Source organism: Alosa pseudoharengus, unplaced genomic scaffold (assembly GCF_046254945.1).
Source record: "Alosa pseudoharengus isolate Yale_2024_CS ecotype anadromous, Long Island Sound unplaced genomic scaffold, YU_APseudo_1.1 YU_APseudo_1.1_scf_11, whole genome shotgun sequence".
Lineage (NCBI taxonomy): Eukaryota > Metazoa > Chordata > Actinopteri > Clupeiformes > Clupeidae > Alosa > Alosa pseudoharengus.
The window spans coordinates 27155786-27177329 of record NW_027468576.1 but is presented as its reverse complement, the minus strand read 5'-3'; the positions used below and the strand labels follow the sequence as shown (position 1 = coordinate 27177329).

Below are 21544 nucleotides of genomic sequence, written 5' to 3'. Positions count from 1 at the left end.
TGTGTCTGTCTATCTATCTATCTGTGTCTGTGTCTTTGTCTGTGTGTGGATTTATCTATCTGTGTGTGTGTGTGTGTGGGTGAGTCTGTGTGTGTGTGTGTGAGTGTGTGTGTCTATCTACCTATCTGTGTGTGTGTGTGTGTCTGTGTGTTTGTGTCTGTCTATCTATCTATCTGTGTCTGTGTGTGTCTGTGTCTTTGTGTGGATCTATCTATCTGTGTGTGTGTTCGTGTGTGTGTGTGTATCTATCTATCTGTGTGTGTGTGTGTGTGTGTATCTGTGCAGGGGCAGAGTGGGGCACTAAAATCCACCGGGAAAATTCTGACGGCCCTTGACCTACAATCGGTTCATTGAAACACATTCCCCATTCCCAGGAGGATTTGCTCCATTCTAGCCTAGGCTTACGTTAATTTAAGTACAAACAAACTAATTAAATTGTCGTTTCTTTATTTGTGATGAAAGTTCTGTAACGCCTGAATAAGACAAAAATGAATTAAGATAAAAAAATGAAGGCTAGTGTGGTACCTGACATGCAGAATACCTACTCTGACTACGCCACCCCCTAAACCCAGGCGGGAGAAACCTATAAGCTCTCTAACGTGGCTGGTTCTTGGCCTTCCCCACAAAGGAACAGTTAACAAAAGGCATATGCGAAATACTCAAATTTATTACAAATAGTATAAATACAATCCAGAATGTAAGTAAGAAAGACTGCGTGGGATAACTGGCTGAGACTCCTCAGGCTAATAAGGTCGGGTCAGCACACACAGCTCCCGTCTTGGAGAGGGGCCCTGGTGAGAGAGGGAGAGAGAGAGACAGCAAACCCAGCACCACAAAAGAATGCAACACGGCAAGCACTGCAAACACAAGAAGTAAATACCACTACAGGATACCACTACAAAATACCACACTGTGTTGTTTACCAGTACACACCAAGAAAATATCTCCCTCCATGTGGCACCCAACCCGAAAGGAGCAGTACTGAGTTGCGGATCCGGCCTTGTACAAAGACAGCCTATATGATAGGACAAAAGAAGAACAGCCAGCTCCCAGCACAAGCAGTTATAGAGAGACAATGCAAACAAACAAAAAGACAAACAAAATGAAAGCAAACAAACAAACCCAAAAACTAACAGTAAAACAGTGGCTGGCCTGGTCCCTTTTAAAAGAAATGGTACATATTAGTTACCATATACATTCCACAACACAATTACACAATGGACATATGTAGTAAATATAAGCCTACTTTGCAAGAGCGTTCACTACTCCCCACAGCACAGTGACACAGGAAGAAAGGAACATTCCAGTGCTACAGATTTAAAGAAACATAGTTAATTGATTTATAACTACCAATGTAAACAAACAACTAAGATCATAAACATAAAACAAATTACCAGAGCATCAGTGTCTGTAGCCCAGCACTCATAAATCTTAAAATCAGGCAGTCACCTCAGTGTCCTCCATGAAGAGTGAAACACATGGTTCTAGCATTCACCCTGATAAGTTAAAACAAGTCATGAGAATTGAGTTCTACAAACACACACACACACACACACTGCATGGAACATCATATTCATTACCTGCATGACAGGGGACCTTAACAGTCACAAAGAGCAAGTGGTGGAAGCAGCAAGAGAATGTGAGCTCTCAACAAACCAAACTTTATAACTTCCTAGTTAGTCATGTGACCTGCCCCATGTGACCACGCTTGCAGTCACACAAGCCACACTGGTTGCCAGTGCAGGTGGGCACATAAACCAGAAATCCCCACATCCCCACATACACCCCCTCCAAAAAGAGTCGTCGTCCCGACGACTTAACGTCATACTAGAGGCCTAGGCTTAATCGCCACCAACCTCAGTCTCAAGAAGAGCAGCAGCCCCAACCCCACCGAAACTGGCACTCATCACTGCAGATCTTGGGAGGTTGTGAGGGTTTGAGTGTTGTCCAGCTGTCGGACGCTGCGTCCGCCTAAGTTGGGGGGCTTCCTGCTCATCATGAGGGGGGTTAAGCTCACCAACGATTTCCGACTCGTCTATTGATGGCGTCTCATTAGAGGCTGACAGTGGTGACTGTGGTAGAGGATGCATCTGCTCAGGGTTATTCTCATCTATCCAAACTAAGACGTCCTCGTCACTGTGGGTGGAGTCAATTTCTGGGCAACTAGGTCTTGAAGAGGGCTGAGGGAGTTCAGGCACCAAAGGCACAGCTTCCAGATGTGATGCCCGCATCTCAAATCGATTGACTCTTCTTACATTTCCAGTTCCATCAGCCAGCGTTACTGTATAGGGCCCACCAGGCTCCGTTGGTGCTTTCACAACCTTGTGAAGTACTGGTGACCAGACATCCTGAATCTTGTGCCGACCATGGTGGCGGTGGTCCTTCAAATATACCAGCTGACCTTCTTTAAATCCCGGATCAGACACGTGTTGATTATGGCTCTGTTGTCGGTACTCTGCCGCCTCCTCCAAGTTCTTTCGGGCGAGGGCTCGGGTCATCTGAAGCTGTTCTTGGTGCTGCAGGATCCATTCATCTGGAGAGCTTGTTGATCGGTCTGATGCATCTCCTCCCAAGAGAAAATCCAGGGGGAGCTGAGGAGGCACCCCAAACATCAAGAAGTAGGGGGAATGTCCCGTAGAACGGTGAGTTGTGGTGTTGTATGCCCAAACCAACTGGGAAATGTACTTCGGCCATGCACGCTTCTTCTCAGGGACCAGTGAACGGAGCAGGTCGTGAAGTGTCCTGTTGAATCTTTCGCATTGGCCGTTTCCTTGGGGGTGGTATGCTGTTGTTCTGGACTTCTCAATTCCATATAGTTTACACAGCTGCCCAATCAGTGCACTCTCAAAGTTTCTTCCTTGGTCAGAGTGAATTCGCTTAGGCACTCCAAAGCGGTGGAACCAGCAGTCAACCAAAACCCTTGCCACTGTGCTGGCACCCTGGTCCTTAGTTGGAATGGCCTGGGTGTACTTAGAGAAGACGTCTGTCATGACCAGGACATTTTCTTTACCATCTGTTGGTGGGTCGAGGACTGTGAAGTCGATGGCAAGCACATCTAAAGGTCGGCTGGCTAACAGAGCACCCTGGTAAGTCTTCACCCTTGGCTGGACAGCTTTTGAAAGAACACAACGCTGACAGTTCTGGCAGTATCTCTCTATTTCCGCTCCCATACCGGGCCAGTAACATCTTTGCCTCACCAGGTCGATCGTCCGTCGTGATCCCTGATGCCCATGTTGGTCATGGAGGCTATTCAAGACTTCCTGGCGGAGACACATGGGCAGGAGAAGCTGAAGATATGGCTCACCATGAGGGGCTGTCACCATCCTGCCGACTACGCCATAAATGTGGTACCTGACATGCAGAATACCTACTCTGACTACGCCACCCCCTAAACCCAGGCGGGAGAAACCTATAAGCTCTCTAACGTGGCTGGTTCTCGGCCTTCCCCACAAAGGAACAGTTAACAAAAGGCATATGCGAAATACTCAAATTTATTACAAATAGTATAAATACAATCCAGAATGTAAGTAAGAAAGACTGCGTGGGATAACTGGCTGAGACTCCTCAGGCTAATAAGGTCGGGTCAGCACACACAGCTCCCGTCTTGGAGAGGGGCCCTGGTGAGAGAGGGAGAGAGAGAGACAGCAAACCCAGCACCACAAAAGAATGCAACACGGCAAGCACTGCAAACACAAGAAGTAAATACCACTACAGGATACCACTACAAAATACCACACTGTGTTGTTTACCAGTACACACCAAGAAAATATCTCCCTCCATGTGGCACCCAACCCGAAAGGAGCAGTACTGAGTTGCGGATCCGGCCTTGTACAAAGACAGCCTATATGATAGGACAAAAGAAGAACAGCCAGCTCCCAGCACAAGCAGTTATAGAGAGACAATGCAAACAATCAAAAAGACAAACAAAATGAAAGCAAACAAACAAACCCAAAAACTAACAGTAAAACAGTGGCTGGCCTGGTCCCTTTTAAAAGAAATGGTACATATTAGTTACCATATACATTCCACAACACAATTACACAATGGACATATGTAGTAAATATAAGCCTACTTTGCAAGAGCGTTCACTACTCCCCACAGCACAGTGACACAGGAAGAAAGGAACATTCCAGTGCTACAGATTTAAAGAAACATAGTTAATTGATTTATAACTACCAATGAAAACAAACAACTAAGATCATAAACATAAAACAAATTACCAGAGCATCAGTGTCTGTAGCCCAGCACTCATAAATCTTAAAATCAGGCAGTCACCTCAGTGTCCTCCATGAAGAGTGAAACACATGGTTCTAGCATTCACCCTGATAAGTTAAAACAAGTCATGAGAATTGAGTTCTACAAACACACACACACACACACACTGCATGGAACATCATATTCATTACCTGCATGACAGGGGACCTTAACAGTCACAAAGAGCAAGTGGTGGAAGCAGCAAGAGAATGTGAGCTCTCAACAAACCAAACTTTATAACTTCCTAGTTAGTCATGTGACCTGCCCCATGTGACCACGCTTGCAGTCACACAAGCCACACTGGTTGCCAGTGCAGGTGGGCACATAAACCAGAAATCCCCACATCCCCACATACACCCCCTCCAAAAAGAGTCGTCGTCCCGACGACTTAACGTCATACTAGAGGCCTAGGCTTAATCGCCACCAACCTCAGTCTCAAGAAGAGCAGCAGCCCCAACCCCACCGAAACTGGCACTCATCACTGCAGATCTTGGGAGGTTGTGAGGGTTTGAGTGTTGTCCAGCTGTCGGACGCTGCGTCCGCCTAAGTTGGGGGGCTTCCTGCTCATCATGAGGGGGGTTAAGCTCACCAACGATTTCCGACTCGTCTATTGATGGCGTCTCATTAGAGGCTGACAGTGGTGACTGTGGTAGAGGATGCATCTGCTCAGGGTTATTCTCATCTATCCAAACTAAGACGTCCTCGTCACTGTGGGTGGAGTCAATTTCTGGGCAACTAGGTCTTGAAGAGGGCTGAGGGAGTTCAGGCACCAAAGGCACAGCTTCCAGATGTGATGCCCGCATCTCAAATCGATTGACTCTTCTTACATTTCCAGTTCCATCAGCCAGCGTTACTGTATAGGGCCCACCAGGCTCCGTTGGTGCTTTCACAACCTTGTGAAGTACTGGTGACCAGACATCCTGAATCTTGTGCCGACCATGGTGGCGGTGGTCCTTCAAATATACCAGCTGACCTTCTTTAAATCCCGGATCAGACACGTGTTGATTATGGCTCTGTTGTCGGTACTCTGCCGCCTCCTCCAAGTTCTTTCGGGCGAGGGCTCGGGTCATCTGAAGCTGTTCTTGGTGCTGCAGGATCCATTCATCTGGAGAGCTTGTTGATCGGTCTGATGCATCTCCTCCCAAGAGAAAATCCAGGGGGAGCTGAGGAGGCACCCCAAACATCAAGAAGTAGGGGGAATGTCCCGTAGAACGGTGAGTTGTGGTGTTGTATGCCCAAACCAACTGGGAAATGTACTTCGGCCATGCACGCTTCTTCTCAGGGACCAGTGAACGGAGCAGGTCGTGAAGTGTCCTGTTGAATCTTTCGCATTGGCCGTTTCCTTGGGGGTGGTATGCTGTTGTTCTGGACTTCTCAATTCCATATAGTTTACACAGCTGCCCAATCAGTGCACTCTCAAAGTTTCTTCCTTGGTCAGAGTGAATTCGCTTAGGCACTCCAAAGCGGTGGAACCAGCAGTCAACCAAAACCCTTGCCACTGTGCTGGCACCCTGGTCCTTAGTTGGAATGGCCTGGGTGTACTTAGAGAAGACGTCTGTCATGACCAGGACATTTTCTTTACCATCTGTTGGTGGGTCGAGGACTGTGAAGTCGATGGCAAGCACATCTAAAGGTCGGCTGGCTAACAGAGCACCCTGGTAAGTCTTCACCCTTGGCTGGACAGCTTTTGAAAGAACACAACGCTGACAGTTCTGGCAGTATCTCTCTATTTCCGCTCCCATACCGGGCCAGTAACATCTTTGCCTCACCAGGTCGATCGTCCGTCGTGATCCCTGATGCCCATGTTGGTCATGGAGGCTATTCAAGACTTCCTGGCGGAGACACATGGGCAGGAGAAGCTGAAGATATGGCTCACCATGAGGGGCTGTCACCATCCTGCCGACTACGCCATAAATGTGGTACCTGACATGCAGAATACCTACTCTGACTACGCCACCCCCTAAACCCAGGCGGGAGAAACCTATAAGCTCTCTAACGTGGCTGGTTCTCGGCCTTCCCCACAAAGGAACAGTTAACAAAAGGCATATGCGAAATACTCAAATTTATTACAAATAGTATAAATACAATCCAGAATGTAAGTAAGAAAGACTGCGTGGGATAACTGGCTGAGACTCCTCAGGCTAATAAGGTCGGGTCAGCACACACAGCTCCCGTCTTGGAGAGGGGCCCTGGTGAGAGAGGGAGAGAGAGAGACAGCAAACCCAGCACCACAAAAGAATGCAACACGGCAAGCACTGCAAACACAAGAAGTAAATACCACTACAGGATACCACTACAAAATACCACACTGTGTTGTTTACCAGTACACACCAAGAAAATATCTCCCTCCATGTGGCACCCAACCCGAAAGGAGCAGTACTGAGTTGCGGATCCGGCCTTGTACAAAGACAGCCTATATGATAGGACAAAAGAAGAACAGCCAGCTCCCAGCACAAGCAGTTATAGAGAGACAATGCAAACAATCAAAAAGACAAACAAAATGAAAGCAAACAAACAAACCCAAAAACTAACAGTAAAACAGTGGCTGGCCTGGTCCCTTTTAAAAGAAATGGTACATATTAGTTACCATATACATTCCACAACACAATTACACAATGGACATATGTAGTAAATATAAGCCTACTTTGCAAGAGCGTTCACTACTCCCCACAGCACAGTGACACAGGAAGAAAGGAACATTCCAGTGCTACAGATTTAAAGAAACATAGTTAATTGATTTATAACTACCAATGTAAACAAACAACTAAGATCATAAACATAAAACAAATTACCAGAGCATCAGTGTCTGTAGCCCAGCACTCATAAATCTTAAAATCAGGCAGTCACCTCAGTGTCCTCCATGAAGAGTGAAACACATGGTTCTAGCATTCACCCTGATAAGTTAAAACAAGTCATGAGAATTGAGTTCTACAAACACACACACACACACACACTGCATGGAACATCATATTCATTACCTGCATGACAGGGGACCTTAACAGTCACAAAGAGCAAGTGGTGGAAGCAGCAAGAGAATGTGAGCTCTCAACAAACCAAACTTTATAACTTCCTAGTTAGTCATGTGACCTGCCCCATGTGACCACGCTTGCAGTCACACAAGCCACACTGGTTGCCAGTGCAGGTGGGCACATAAACCAGAAATCCCCACATCCCCACATACACCCCCTCCAAAAAGAGTCGTCGTCCCGACGACTTAACGTCATACTAGAGGCCTAGGCTTAATCGCCACCAACCTCAGTCTCAAGAAGAGCAGCAGCCCCAACCCCACCGAAACTGGCACTCATCACTGCAGATCTTGGGAGGTTGTGAGGGTTTGAGTGTTGTCCAGCTGTCGGACGCTGCGTCCGCCTAAGTTGGGGGGCTTCCTGCTCATCATGAGGGGGGTTAAGCTCACCAACGATTTCCGACTCGTCTATTGATGGCGTCTCATTAGAGGCTGACAGTGGTGACTGTGGTAGAGGATGCATCTGCTCAGGGTTATTCTCATCTATCCAAACTAAGACGTCCTCGTCACTGTGGGTGGAGTCAATTTCTGGGCAACTAGGTCTTGAAGAGGGCTGAGGGAGTTCAGGCACCAAAGGCACAGCTTCCAGATGTGATGCCCGCATCTCAAATCGATTGACTCTTCTTACATTTCCAGTTCCATCAGCCAGCGTTACTGTATAGGGCCCACCAGGCTCCGTTGGTGCTTTCACAACCTTGTGAAGTACTGGTGACCAGACATCCTGAATCTTGTGCCGACCATGGTGGCGGTGGTCCTTCAAATATACCAGCTGACCTTCTTTAAATCCCGGATCAGACACGTGTTGATTATGGCTCTGTTGTCGGTACTCTGCCGCCTCCTCCAAGTTCTTTCGGGCGAGGGCTCGGGTCATCTGAAGCTGTTCTTGGTGCTGCAGGATCCATTCATCTGGAGAGCTTGTTGATCGGTCTGATGCATCTCCTCCCAAGAGAAAATCCAGGGGGAGCTGAGGAGGCACCCCAAACATCAAGAAGTAGGGGGAATGTCCCGTAGAACGGTGAGTTGTGGTGTTGTATGCCCAAACCAACTGGGAAATGTACTTCGGCCATGCACGCTTCTTCTCAGGGACCAGTGAACGGAGCAGGTCGTGAAGTGTCCTGTTGAATCTTTCGCATTGGCCGTTTCCTTGGGGGTGGTATGCTGTTGTTCTGGACTTCTCAATTCCATATAGTTTACACAGCTGCCCAATCAGTGCACTCTCAAAGTTTCTTCCTTGGTCAGAGTGAATTCGCTTAGGCACTCCAAAGCGGTGGAACCAGCAGTCAACCAAAACCCTTGCCACTGTGCTGGCACCCTGGTCCTTAGTTGGAATGGCCTGGGTGTACTTAGAGAAGACGTCTGTCATGACCAGGACATTTTCTTTACCATCTGTTGGTGGGTCGAGGACTGTGAAGTCGATGGCAAGCACATCTAAAGGTCGGCTGGCTAACAGAGCACCCTGGTAAGTCTTCACCCTTGGCTGGACAGCTTTTGAAAGAACACAACGCTGACAGTTCTGGCAGTATCTCTCTATTTCCGCTCCCATACCGGGCCAGTAACATCTTTGCCTCACCAGGTCGATCGTCCGTCGTGATCCCTGATGCCCATGTTGGTCATGGAGGCTATTCAAGACTTCCTGGCGGAGACACATGGGCAGGAGAAGCTGAAGATATGGCTCACCATGAGGGGCTGTCACCATCCTGCCGACTACGCCATAAATGTGGTACCTGACATGCAGAATACCTACTCTGACTACGCCACCCCCTAAACCCAGGCGGGAGAAACCTATAAGCTCTCTAACGTGGCTGGTTCTCGGCCTTCCCCACAAAGGAACAGTTAACAAAAGGCATATGCGAAATACTCAAATTTATTACAAATAGTATAAATACAATCCAGAATGTAAGTAAGAAAGACTGCGTGGGATAACTGGCTGAGACTCCTCAGGCTAATAAGGTCGGGTCAGCACACACAGCTCCCGTCTTGGAGAGGGGCCCTGGTGAGAGAGGGAGAGAGAGAGACAGCAAACCCAGCACCACAAAAGAATGCAACACGGCAAGCACTGCAAACACAAGAAGTAAATACCACTACAGGATACCACTACAAAATACCACACTGTGTTGTTTACCAGTACACACCAAGAAAATATCTCCCTCCATGTGGCACCCAACCCGAAAGGAGCAGTACTGAGTTGCGGATCCGGCCTTGTACAAAGACAGCCTATATGATAGGACAAAAGAAGAACAGCCAGCTCCCAGCACAAGCAGTTATAGAGAGACAATGCAAACAAACAAAAAGACAAACAAAATGAAAGCAAACAAACAAACCCAAAAACTAACAGTAAAACAGTGGCTGGCCTGGTCCCTTTTAAAAGAAATGGTACATATTAGTTACCATATACATTCCACAACACAATTACACAATGGACATATGTAGTAAATATAAGCCTACTTTGCAAGAGCGTTCACTACTCCCCACAGCACAGTGACACAGGAAGAAAGGAACATTCCAGTGCTACAGATTTAAAGAAACATAGTTAATTGATTTATAACTACCAATGTAAACAAACAACTAAGATCATAAACATAAAACAAATTACCAGAGCATCAGTGTCTGTAGCCCAGCACTCATAAATCTTAAAATCAGGCAGTCACCTCAGTGTCCTCCATGAAGAGTGAAACACATGGTTCTAGCATTCACCCTGATAAGTTAAAACAAGTCATGAGAATTGAGTTCTACAAACACACACACACACACACACTGCATGGAACATCATATTCATTACCTGCATGACAGGGGACCTTAACAGTCACAAAGAGCAAGTGGTGGAAGCAGCAAGAGAATGTGAGCTCTCAACAAACCAAACTTTATAACTTCCTAGTTAGTCATGTGACCTGCCCCATGTGACCACGCTTGCAGTCACACAAGCCACACTGGTTGCCAGTGCAGGTGGGCACATAAACCAGAAATCCCCACATCCCCACATACACCCCCTCCAAAAAGAGTCGTCGTCCCGACGACTTAACGTCATACTAGAGGCCTAGGCTTAATCGCCACCAACCTCAGTCTCAAGAAGAGCAGCAGCCCCAACCCCACCGAAACTGGCACTCATCACTGCAGATCTTGGGAGGTTGTGAGGGTTTGAGTGTTGTCCAGCTGTCGGACGCTGCGTCCGCCTAAGTTGGGGGGCTTCCTGCTCATCATGAGGGGGGTTAAGCTCACCAACGATTTCCGACTCGTCTATTGATGGCGTCTCATTAGAGGCTGACAGTGGTGACTGTGGTAGAGGATGCATCTGCTCAGGGTTATTCTCATCTATCCAAACTAAGACGTCCTCGTCACTGTGGGTGGAGTCAATTTCTGGGCAACTAGGTCTTGAAGAGGGCTGAGGGAGTTCAGGCACCAAAGGCACAGCTTCCAGATGTGATGCCCGCATCTCAAATCGATTGACTCTTCTTACATTTCCAGTTCCATCAGCCAGCGTTACTGTATAGGGCCCACCAGGCTCCGTTGGTGCTTTCACAACCTTGTGAAGTACTGGTGACCAGACATCCTGAATCTTGTGCCGACCATGGTGGCGGTGGTCCTTCAAATATACCAGCTGACCTTCTTTAAATCCCGGATCAGACACGTGTTGATTATGGCTCTGTTGTCGGTACTCTGCCGCCTCCTCCAAGTTCTTTCGGGCGAGGGCTCGGGTCATCTGAAGCTGTTCTTGGTGCTGCAGGATCCATTCATCTGGAGAGCTTGTTGATCGGTCTGATGCATCTCCTCCCAAGAGAAAATCCAGGGGGAGCTGAGGAGGCACCCCAAACATCAAGAAGTAGGGGGAATGTCCCGTAGAACGGTGAGTTGTGGTGTTGTATGCCCAAACCAACTGGGAAATGTACTTCGGCCATGCACGCTTCTTCTCAGGGACCAGTGAACGGAGCAGGTCGTGAAGTGTCCTGTTGAATCTTTCGCATTGGCCGTTTCCTTGGGGGTGGTATGCTGTTGTTCTGGACTTCTCAATTCCATATAGTTTACACAGCTGCCCAATCAGTGCACTCTCAAAGTTTCTTCCTTGGTCAGAGTGAATTCGCTTAGGCACTCCAAAGCGGTGGAACCAGCAGTCAACCAAAACCCTTGCCACTGTGCTGGCACCCTGGTCCTTAGTTGGAATGGCCTGGGTGTACTTAGAGAAGACGTCTGTCATGACCAGGACATTTTCTTTACCATCTGTTGGTGGGTCGAGGACTGTGAAGTCGATGGCAAGCACATCTAAAGGTCGGCTGGCTAACAGAGCACCCTGGTAAGTCTTCACCCTTGGCTGGACAGCTTTTGAAAGAACACAACGCTGACAGTTCTGGCAGTATCTCTCTATTTCCGCTCCCATACCGGGCCAGTAACATCTTTGCCTCACCAGGTCGATCGTCCGTCGTGATCCCTGATGCCCATGTTGGTCATGGAGGCTATTCAAGACTTCCTGGCGGAGACACATGGGCAGGAGAAGCTGAAGATATGGCTCACCATGAGGGGCTGTCACCATCCTGCCGACTACGCCATAAATGTGGTACCTGACATGCAGAATACCTACTCTGACTACGCCACCCCCTAAACCCAGGCGGGAGAAACCTATAAGCTCTCTAACGTGGCTGGTTCTCGGCCTTCCCCACAAAGGAACAGTTAACAAAAGGCATATGCGAAATACTCAAATTTATTACAAATAGTATAAATACAATCCAGAATGTAAGTAAGAAAGACTGCGTGGGATAACTGGCTGAGACTCCTCAGGCTAATAAGGTCGGGTCAGCACACACAGCTCCCGTCTTGGAGAGGGGCCCTGGTGAGAGAGGGAGAGAGAGAGACAGCAAACCCAGCACCACAAAAGAATGCAACACGGCAAGCACTGCAAACACAAGAAGTAAATACCACTACAGGATACCACTACAAAATACCACACTGTGTTGTTTACCAGTACACACCAAGAAAATATCTCCCTCCATGTGGCACCCAACCCGAAAGGAGCAGTACTGAGTTGCGGATCCGGCCTTGTACAAAGACAGCCTATATGATAGGACAAAAGAAGAACAGCCAGCTCCCAGCACAAGCAGTTATAGAGAGACAATGCAAACAATCAAAAAGACAAACAAAATGAAAGCAAACAAACAAACCCAAAAACTAACAGTAAAACAGTGGCTGGCCTGGTCCCTTTTAAAAGAAATGGTACATATTAGTTACCATATACATTCCACAACACAATTACACAATGGACATATGTAGTAAATATAAGCCTACTTTGCAAGAGCGTTCACTACTCCCCACAGCACAGTGACACAGGAAGAAAGGAACATTCCAGTGCTACAGATTTAAAGAAACATAGTTAATTGATTTATAACTACCAATGTAAACAAACAACTAAGATCATAAACATAAAACAAATTACCAGAGCATCAGTGTCTGTAGCCCAGCACTCATAAATCTTAAAATCAGGCAGTCACCTCAGTGTCCTCCATGAAGAGTGAAACACATGGTTCTAGCATTCACCCTGATAAGTTAAAACAAGTCATGAGAATTGAGTTCTACAAACACACACACACACACACACTGCATGGAACATCATATTCATTACCTGCATGACAGGGGACCTTAACAGTCACAAAGAGCAAGTGGTGGAAGCAGCAAGAGAATGTGAGCTCTCAACAAACCAAACTTTATAACTTCCTAGTTAGTCATGTGACCTGCCCCATGTGACCACGCTTGCAGTCACACAAGCCACACTGGTTGCCAGTGCAGGTGGGCACATAAACCAGAAATCCCCACATCCCCACATACACCCCCTCCAAAAAGAGTCGTCGTCCCGACGACTTAACGTCATACTAGAGGCCTAGGCTTAATCGCCACCAACCTCAGTCTCAAGAAGAGCAGCAGCCCCAACCCCACCGAAACTGGCACTCATCACTGCAGATCTTGGGAGGTTGTGAGGGTTTGAGTGTTGTCCAGCTGTCGGACGCTGCGTCCGCCTAAGTTGGGGGGCTTCCTGCTCATCATGAGGGGGGTTAAGCTCACCAACGATTTCCGACTCGTCTATTGATGGCGTCTCATTAGAGGCTGACAGTGGTGACTGTGGTAGAGGATGCATCTGCTCAGGGTTATTCTCATCTATCCAAACTAAGACGTCCTCGTCACTGTGGGTGGAGTCAATTTCTGGGCAACTAGGTCTTGAAGAGGGCTGAGGGAGTTCAGGCACCAAAGGCACAGCTTCCAGATGTGATGCCCGCATCTCAAATCGATTGACTCTTCTTACATTTCCAGTTCCATCAGCCAGCGTTACTGTATAGGGCCCACCAGGCTCCGTTGGTGCTTTCACAACCTTGTGAAGTACTGGTGACCAGACATCCTGAATCTTGTGCCGACCATGGTGGCGGTGGTCCTTCAAATATACCAGCTGACCTTCTTTAAATCCCGGATCAGACACGTGTTGATTATGGCTCTGTTGTCGGTACTCTGCCGCCTCCTCCAAGTTCTTTCGGGCGAGGGCTCGGGTCATCTGAAGCTGTTCTTGGTGCTGCAGGATCCATTCATCTGGAGAGCTTGTTGATCGGTCTGATGCATCTCCTCCCAAGAGAAAATCCAGGGGGAGCTGAGGAGGCACCCCAAACATCAAGAAGTAGGGGGAATGTCCCGTAGAACGGTGAGTTGTGGTGTTGTATGCCCAAACCAACTGGGAAATGTACTTCGGCCATGCACGCTTCTTCTCAGGGACCAGTGAACGGAGCAGGTCGTGAAGTGTCCTGTTGAATCTTTCGCATTGGCCGTTTCCTTGGGGGTGGTATGCTGTTGTTCTGGACTTCTCAATTCCATATAGTTTACACAGCTGCCCAATCAGTGCACTCTCAAAGTTTCTTCCTTGGTCAGAGTGAATTCGCTTAGGCACTCCAAAGCGGTGGAACCAGCAGTCAACCAAAACCCTTGCCACTGTGCTGGCACCCTGGTCCTTAGTTGGAATGGCCTGGGTGTACTTAGAGAAGACGTCTGTCATGACCAGGACATTTTCTTTACCATCTGTTGGTGGGTCGAGGACTGTGAAGTCGATGGCAAGCACATCTAAAGGTCGGCTGGCTAACAGAGCACCCTGGTAAGTCTTCACCCTTGGCTGGACAGCTTTTGAAAGAACACAACGCTGACAGTTCTGGCAGTATCTCTCTATTTCCGCTCCCATACCGGGCCAGTAACATCTTTGCCTCACCAGGTCGATCGTCCGTCGTGATCCCTGATGCCCATGTTGGTCATGGAGGCTATTCAAGACTTCCTGGCGGAGACACATGGGCAGGAGAAGCTGAAGATATGGCTCACCATGAGGGGCTGTCACCATCCTGCCGACTACGCCATAAATGTGGTACCTGACATGCAGAATACCTACTCTGACTACGCCACCCCCTAAACCCAGGCGGGAGAAACCTATAAGCTCTCTAACGTGGCTGGTTCTCGGCCTTCCCCACAAAGGAACAGTTAACAAAAGGCATATGCGAAATACTCAAATTTATTACAAATAGTATAAATACAATCCAGAATGTAAGTAAGAAAGACTGCGTGGGATAACTGGCTGAGACTCCTCAGGCTAATAAGGTCGGGTCAGCACACACAGCTCCCGTCTTGGAGAGGGGCCCTGGTGAGAGAGGGAGAGAGAGAGACAGCAAACCCAGCACCACAAAAGAATGCAACACGGCAAGCACTGCAAACACAAGAAGTAAATACCACTACAGGATACCACTACAAAATACCACACTGTGTTGTTTACCAGTACACACCAAGAAAATATCTCCCTCCATGTGGCACCCAACCCGAAAGGAGCAGTACTGAGTTGCGGATCCGGCCTTGTACAAAGACAGCCTATATGATAGGACAAAAGAAGAACAGCCAGCTCCCAGCACAAGCAGTTATAGAGAGACAATGCAAACAAACAAAAAGACAAACAAAATGAAAGCAAACAAACAAACCCAAAAACTAACAGTAAAACAGTGGCTGGCCTGGTCCCTTTTAAAAGAAATGGTACATATTAGTTACCATATACATTCCACAACACAATTACACAATGGACATATGTAGTAAATATAAGCCTACTTTGCAAGAGCGTTCACTACTCCCCACAGCACAGTGACACAGGAAGAAAGGAACATTCCAGTGCTACAGATTTAAAGAAACATAGTTAATTGATTTATAACTACCAATGTAAACAAACAACTAAGATCATAAACATAAAACAAATTACCAGAGCATCAGTGTCTGTAGCCCAGCACTCATAAATCTTAAAATCAGGCAGTCACCTCAGTGTCCTCCATGAAGAGTGAAACACATGGTTCTAGCATTCACCCTGATAAGTTAAAACAAGTCATGAGAATTGAGTTCTACAAACACACACACACACACACACTGCATGGAACATCATATTCATTACCTGCATGACAGGGGACCTTAACAGTCACAAAGAGCAAGTGGTGGAAGCAGCAAGAGAATGTGAGCTCTCAACAAACCAAACTTTATAACTTCCTAGTTAGTCATGTGACCTGCCCCATGTGACCACGCTTGCAGTCACACAAGCCACACTGGTTGCCAGTGCAGGTGGGCACATAAACCAGAAATCCCCACATCCCCACATACACCCCCTCCAAAAAGAGTCGTCGTCCCGACGACTTAACGTCATACTAGAGGCCTAGGCTTAATCGCCACCAACCTCAGTCTCAAGAAGAGCAGCAGCCCCAACCCCACCGAAACTGGCACTCATCACTGCAGATCTTGGGAGGTTGTGAGGGTTTGAGTGTTGTCCAGCTGTCGGACGCTGCGTCCGCCTAAGTTGGGGGGCTTCCTGCTCATCATGAGGGGGGTTAAGCTCACCAACGATTTCCGACTCGTCTATTGATGGCGTCTCATTAGAGGCTGACAGTGGTGACTGTGGTAGAGGATGCATCTGCTCAGGGTTATTCTCATCTATCCAAACTAAGACGTCCTCGTCACTGTGGGTGGAGTCAATTTCTGGGCAACTAGGTCTTGAAGAGGGCTGAGGGAGTTCAGGCACCAAAGGCACAGCTTCCAGATGTGATGCCCGCATCTCAAATCGATTGACTCTTCTTACATTTCCAGTTCCATCAGCCAGCGTTACTGTATAGGGCCCACCAGGCTCCGTTGGTGCTTTCACAACCTTGTGAAGTACTGGTGACCAGACATCCTGAATCTTGTGCCGACCATGGTGGCGGTGGTCCTTCAAATATACCAGCTGACCTTCTTTAAATCCCGGATCAGACACGTGTTGATTATGGCTCTGTTGTCGGTACTCTGCCGCCTCCTCCAAGTTCTTTCGGGCGAGGGCTCGGGTCATCTGAAGCTGTTCTTGGTGCTGCAGGATCCATTCATCTGGAGAGCTTGTTGATCGGTCTGATGCATCTCCTCCCAAGAGAAAATCCAGGGGGAGCTGAGGAGGCACCCCAAACATCAAGAAGTAGGGGGAATGTCCCGTAGAACGGTGAGTTGTGGTGTTGTATGCCCAAACCAACTGGGAAATGTACTTCGGCCATGCACGCTTCTTCTCAGGGACCAGTGAACGGAGCAGGTCGTGAAGTGTCCTGTTGAATCTTTCGCATTGGCCGTTTCCTTGGGGGTGGTATGCTGTTGTTCTGGACTTCTCAATTCCATATAGTTTACACAGCTGCCCAATCAGTGCACTCTCAAAGTTTCTTCCTTGGTCAGAGTGAATTCGCTTAGGCACTCCAAAGCGGTGGAACCAGCAGTCAACCAAAACCCTTGCCACTGTGCTGGCACCCTGGTCCTTAGTTGGAATGGCCTGGGTGTACTTAGAGAAGACGTCGGTCATGACCAGGACATTTTCTTTACCATCTGTTGGTGGGTCGAGGACTGTGAAGTCGATGGCAAGCACATCTAAAGGTCGGCTGGCTAACAGAGCACCCTGGTAAGTCTTCACCCTTGGCTGGACAGCTTTTGAAAGAACACAACGCTGACAGTTCTGGCAGTATCTCTCTATTTCCGCTCCCATACCGGGCCAGTAACATCTTTGCCTCACCAGGTCGATCGATCCCTGATGCCCATGTTGGTCATGGAGGCTATTCAAGACTTCCTGGCGGAGACACATGGGCAGGAGAAGCTGAAGATATGGCTCACCATGAGGGGCTGTCACCATCCTGCCGACTACGCCATAAATGTGGTACCTGACATGCAGAATACCTACTCTGACTACGCCACCCCCTAAACCCAGGCGGGAGAAACCTATAAGCTCTCTAACGTGGCTGGTTCTCGGCCTTCCCCACAAAGGAACAGTTAACAAAAGGCATATGCGAAATACTCAAATTTATTACAAATAGTATAAATACAATCCAGAATGTAAGTAAGAAAGACTGCGTGGGATAACTGGCTGAGACTCCTCAGGCTAATAAGGTCGGGTCAGCACACACAGCTCCCGTCTTGGAGAGGGGCCCTGGTGAGAGAGGGAGAGAGAGAGACAGCAAACCCAGCACCACAAAAGAATGCAACACGGCAAGCACTGCAAACACAAGAAGTAAATACCACTACAGGATACCACTACAAAATACCACACTGTGTTGTTTACCAGTACACACCAAGAAAATATCTCCCTCCATGTGGCACCCAACCCGAAAGGAGCAGTACTGAGTTGCGGATCCGGCCTTGTACAAAGACAGCCTATATGATAGGACAAAAGAAGAACAGCCAGCTCCCAGCACAAGCAGTTATAGAGAGACAATGCAAACAATCAAAAAGACAAACAAAATGAAAGCAAACAAACAAACCCAAAAACTAACAGTAAAACAGTGGCTGGCCTGGTCCCTTTTAAAAGAAATGGTACATATTAGTTACCATATACATTCCACAACACAATTACACAATGGACATATGTAGTAAATATAAGCCTACTTTGCAAGAGCGTTCACTACTCCCCACAGCACAGTGACACAGGAAGAAAGGAACATTCCAGTGCTACAGATTTAAAGAAACATAGTTAATTGATTTATAACTACCAATGTAAACAAACAACTAAGATCATAAACATAAAACAAATTACCAGAGCATCAGTGTCTGTAGCCCAGCACTCATAAATCTTAAAATCAGGCAGTCACCTCAGTGTCCTCCATGAAGAGTGAAACACATGGTTCTAGCATTCACCCTGATAAGTTAAAACAAGTCATGAGAATTGAGTTCTACAAACACACACACACACACACACTGCATGGAACATCATATTCATTACCTGCATGACAGGGGACCTTAACAGTCACAAAGAGCAAGTGGTGGAAGCAGCAAGAGAATGTGAGCTCTCAACAAACCAAACTTTATAACTTCCTAGTTAGTCATGTGACCTGCCCCATGTGACCACGCTTGCAGTCACACAAGCCACACTGGTTGCCAGTGCAGGTGGGCACATAAACCAGAAATCCCCACATCCCCACATACACCCCCTCCAAAAAGAGTCGTCGTCCCGACGACTTAACGTCATACTAGAGGCCTAGGCTTAATCGCCACCAACCTCAGTCTCAAGAAGAGCAGCAGCCCCAACCCCACCGAAACTGGCACTCATCACTGCAGATCTTGGGAGGTTGTGAGGGTTTGAGTGTTGTCCAGCTGTCGGACGCTGCGTCCGCCTAAGTTGGGGGGCTTCCTGCTCATCATGAGGGGGGTTAAGCTCACCAACGATTTCCGACTCGTCTATTGATGGCGTCTCATTAGAGGCTGACAGTGGTGACTGTGGTAGAGGATGCATCTGCTCAGGGTTATTCTCATCTATCCAAACTAAGACGTCCTCGTCACTGTGGGTGGAGTCAATTTCTGGGCAACTAGGTCTTGAAGAGGGCTGAGGGAGTTCAGGCACCAAAGGCACAGCTTCCAGATGTGATGCCCGCATCTCAAATCGATTGACTCTTCTTACATTTCCAGTTCCATCAGCCAGCGTTACTGTATAGGGCCCACCAGGCTCCGTTGGTGCTTTCACAACCTTGTGAAGTACTGGTGACCAGACATCCTGAATCTTGTGCCGACCATGGTGGCGGTGGTCCTTCAAATATACCAGCTGACCTTCTTTAAATCCCGGATCAGACACGTGTTGATTATGGCTCTGTTGTCGGTACTCTGCCGCCTCCTCCAAGTTCTTTCGGGCGAGGGCTCGGGTCATCTGAAGCTGTTCTTGGTGCTGCAGGATCCATTCATCTGGAGAGCTTGTTGATCGGTCTGATGCATCTCCTCCCAAGAGAAAATCCAGGGGGAGCTGAGGAGGCACCCCAAACATCAAGAAGTAGGGGGAATGTCCCGTAGAACGGTGAGTTGTGGTGTTGTATGCCCAAACCAACTGGGAAATGTACTTCGGCCATGCACGCTTCTTCTCAGGGACCAGTGAACGGAGCAGGTCGTGAAGTGTCCTGTTGAATCTTTCGCATTGGCCGTTTCCTTGGGGGTGGTATGCTGTTGTTCTGGACTTCTCAATTCCATATAGTTTACACAGCTGCCCAATCAGTGCACTCTCAAAGTTTCTTCCTTGGTCAGAGTGAATTCGCTTAGGCACTCCAAAGCGGTGGAACCAGCAGTCAACCAAAACCCTTGCCACTGTGCTGGCACCCTGGTCCTTAGTTGGAATGGCCTGGGTGTACTTAGAGAAGACGTCTGTCATGACCAGGACATTTTCTTTACCATCTGTTGGTGGGTCGAGGACTGTGAAGTCGATGGCAAGCACATCTAAAGGTCGGCTGGCTAACAGAGCACCCTGGTATGTCTTCACCCTTGGCTGGACAGCTTTTGAAAGAACACAACGCTGACAGTTCTGGCAGTATCTCTCTATTTCCGCTCCCATACCGGGCCAGTAACATCTTTGCCTCACCAGGTCGATCGTCCGTCGTGATCCCTGATGCCCATGTTGGTCATGGAGGCTATTCAAGACTTCCTGGCGGAGACACATGGGCAGGAGAAGCTGAAGATATGGCTCACCATGAGGGGCTGTCACCATCCTGCCGACTACGCCATAAATGTGGTACCTGACATGCAGAATACCTACTCTGACTACGCCACCCCCTAAACCCAGGCGGGAGAAACCTATAAGCTCTCTAACGTGGCTGGTTCTCGGCCTTCCCCACAAAGGAACAGTTAACAAAAGGCATATGCGAAATACTCAAATTTATTACAAATAGTATAAATACAATCCAGAATGTAAGTAAGAAAGACTGCGTGGGATAACTGGCTGAGACTCCTCAGGCTAATAAGGTCGGGTCAGCACACACAGCTCCCGTCTTGGAGAGGGGCCCTGGTGAGAGAGGGAGAGAGAGAGACAGCAAACCCAGCACCACAAAAGAATGCAACACGGCAAGCACTGCAAACACAAGAAGTAAATACCACTACAGGATACCACTACAAAATACCACACTGTGTTGTTTACCAGTACACACCAAGAAAATATCTCCCTCCATGTGGCACCCAACCCGAAAGGAGCAGTACTGAGTTGCGGATCCGGCCTTGTACAAAGACAGCCTATATGATAGGACAAAAGAAGAACAGCCAGCTCCCAGCACAAGCAGTTATAGAGAGACAATGCAAACAAACAAAAAGACAAACAAAATGAAAGCAAACAAACAAACCCAAAAACTAACAGTAAAACAGTGGCTGGCCTGGTCCCTTTTAAAAGAAATGGTACATATTAGTTACCATATACATTCCACAACACAATTACACAATGGACATATGTAGTAAATATAAGCCTACTTTGCAAGAGCGTTCACTACTCCCCACAGCACAGTGACACAGGAAGAAAGGAACATTCCAGTGCTACAGATTTAAAGAAACATAGTTAATTGATTTATAACTACCAATGTAAACAAACAACTAAGATCATAAACATAAAACAAATTACCAGAGCATCAGTGTCTGTAGCCCAGCACTCATAAATCTTAAAATCAGGCAGTCACCTCAGTGTCCTCCATGAAGAGTGAAACACATGGTTCTAGCATTCACCCTGATAAGTTAAAACAAGTCATGAGAATTGAGTTCTACAAACACACACACACACACACACTGCATGGAACATCATATTCATTACCTGCATGACAGGGGACCTTAACAGTCACAAAGAGCAAGTGGTGGAAGCAGCAAGAGAATGTGAGCTCTCAACAAACCAAACTTTATAACTTCCTAGTTAGTCATGTGACCTGCCCCATGTGACCACGCTTGCAGTCACACAAGCCACACTGGTTGCCAGTGCAGGTGGGCACATAAACCAGAAATCCCCAC

General features: G+C 47.8%; 8 long non-coding RNA genes across 16 annotated transcripts; all 8 read right to left on the bottom strand.

Annotated features, from left to right (window-relative positions):
* Positions 1–711: 711 nt before the first annotated feature.
* Positions 712–1724, bottom strand: LOC143116082 (uncharacterized). Of its 2 annotated transcripts, XR_012985688.1 has the most exons (4): positions 1581–1724; positions 1395–1496; positions 1247–1309; positions 712–1159 (listed from the first exon to the last, which is right to left on the bottom strand). It is a non-coding gene; the product is annotated as an uncharacterized LOC143116082 (long non-coding RNA). The 2 variants fall into 2 exon arrangements; XR_012985682.1 differs by having other exon boundaries at positions 712–1309.
* Positions 1725–3914: 2190 nt separating this feature from the next.
* On the bottom strand, positions 3915–4550 carry LOC143116066 (uncharacterized). 2 transcript variants are annotated; one of them, XR_012985671.1, is made up of 4 exons: positions 4407–4550; positions 4221–4322; positions 4073–4135; positions 3915–3985 (listed from the first exon to the last, which is right to left on the bottom strand). It is a non-coding gene; the product is annotated as an uncharacterized LOC143116066 (long non-coding RNA). The 2 variants fall into 2 exon arrangements; XR_012985665.1 differs by having other exon boundaries at positions 3935–4135.
* Positions 4551–6740: 2190 nt separating this feature from the next.
* Positions 6741–7376, bottom strand: LOC143116050 (uncharacterized). 2 transcript variants are annotated; one of them, XR_012985654.1, is made up of 4 exons: positions 7233–7376; positions 7047–7148; positions 6899–6961; positions 6741–6811 (listed from the first exon to the last, which is right to left on the bottom strand). It is a non-coding gene; the product is annotated as an uncharacterized LOC143116050 (long non-coding RNA). The 2 variants fall into 2 exon arrangements; XR_012985648.1 differs by having other exon boundaries at positions 6761–6961.
* Positions 7377–9134: 1758 nt separating this feature from the next.
* Positions 9135–10202, bottom strand: LOC143116034 (uncharacterized). 2 transcript variants are annotated; one of them, XR_012985637.1, is made up of 4 exons: positions 10059–10202; positions 9873–9974; positions 9725–9787; positions 9135–9637 (listed from the first exon to the last, which is right to left on the bottom strand). It is a non-coding gene; the product is annotated as an uncharacterized LOC143116034 (long non-coding RNA). The 2 variants fall into 2 exon arrangements; XR_012985631.1 differs by having other exon boundaries at positions 9135–9787.
* Positions 10203–12392: 2190 nt separating this feature from the next.
* LOC143116018 (uncharacterized) lies at positions 12393–13028 on the bottom strand. 2 transcript variants are annotated; one of them, XR_012985620.1, is made up of 4 exons: positions 12885–13028; positions 12699–12800; positions 12551–12613; positions 12393–12463 (listed from the first exon to the last, which is right to left on the bottom strand). It is a non-coding gene; the product is annotated as an uncharacterized LOC143116018 (long non-coding RNA). The 2 variants fall into 2 exon arrangements; XR_012985614.1 differs by having other exon boundaries at positions 12413–12613.
* A 1758-nt stretch (positions 13029–14786) lies between these two features.
* On the bottom strand, positions 14787–15854 carry LOC143116002 (uncharacterized). 2 transcript variants are annotated; one of them, XR_012985603.1, is made up of 4 exons: positions 15711–15854; positions 15525–15626; positions 15377–15439; positions 14787–15289 (listed from the first exon to the last, which is right to left on the bottom strand). It is a non-coding gene; the product is annotated as an uncharacterized LOC143116002 (long non-coding RNA). The 2 variants fall into 2 exon arrangements; XR_012985597.1 differs by having other exon boundaries at positions 14787–15439.
* A 2181-nt stretch (positions 15855–18035) lies between these two features.
* Positions 18036–18671, bottom strand: LOC143115986 (uncharacterized). Of its 2 annotated transcripts, XR_012985586.1 has the most exons (4): positions 18528–18671; positions 18342–18443; positions 18194–18256; positions 18036–18106 (listed from the first exon to the last, which is right to left on the bottom strand). It is a non-coding gene; the product is annotated as an uncharacterized LOC143115986 (long non-coding RNA). The 2 variants fall into 2 exon arrangements; XR_012985580.1 differs by having other exon boundaries at positions 18056–18256.
* Positions 18672–20429: 1758 nt separating this feature from the next.
* LOC143115970 (uncharacterized) lies at positions 20430–21497 on the bottom strand. Of its 2 annotated transcripts, XR_012985569.1 has the most exons (4): positions 21354–21497; positions 21168–21269; positions 21020–21082; positions 20430–20932 (listed from the first exon to the last, which is right to left on the bottom strand). It is a non-coding gene; the product is annotated as an uncharacterized LOC143115970 (long non-coding RNA). The 2 variants fall into 2 exon arrangements; XR_012985563.1 differs by having other exon boundaries at positions 20430–21082.
* Between the last annotated feature and the right edge of the window lie 47 nt (positions 21498–21544).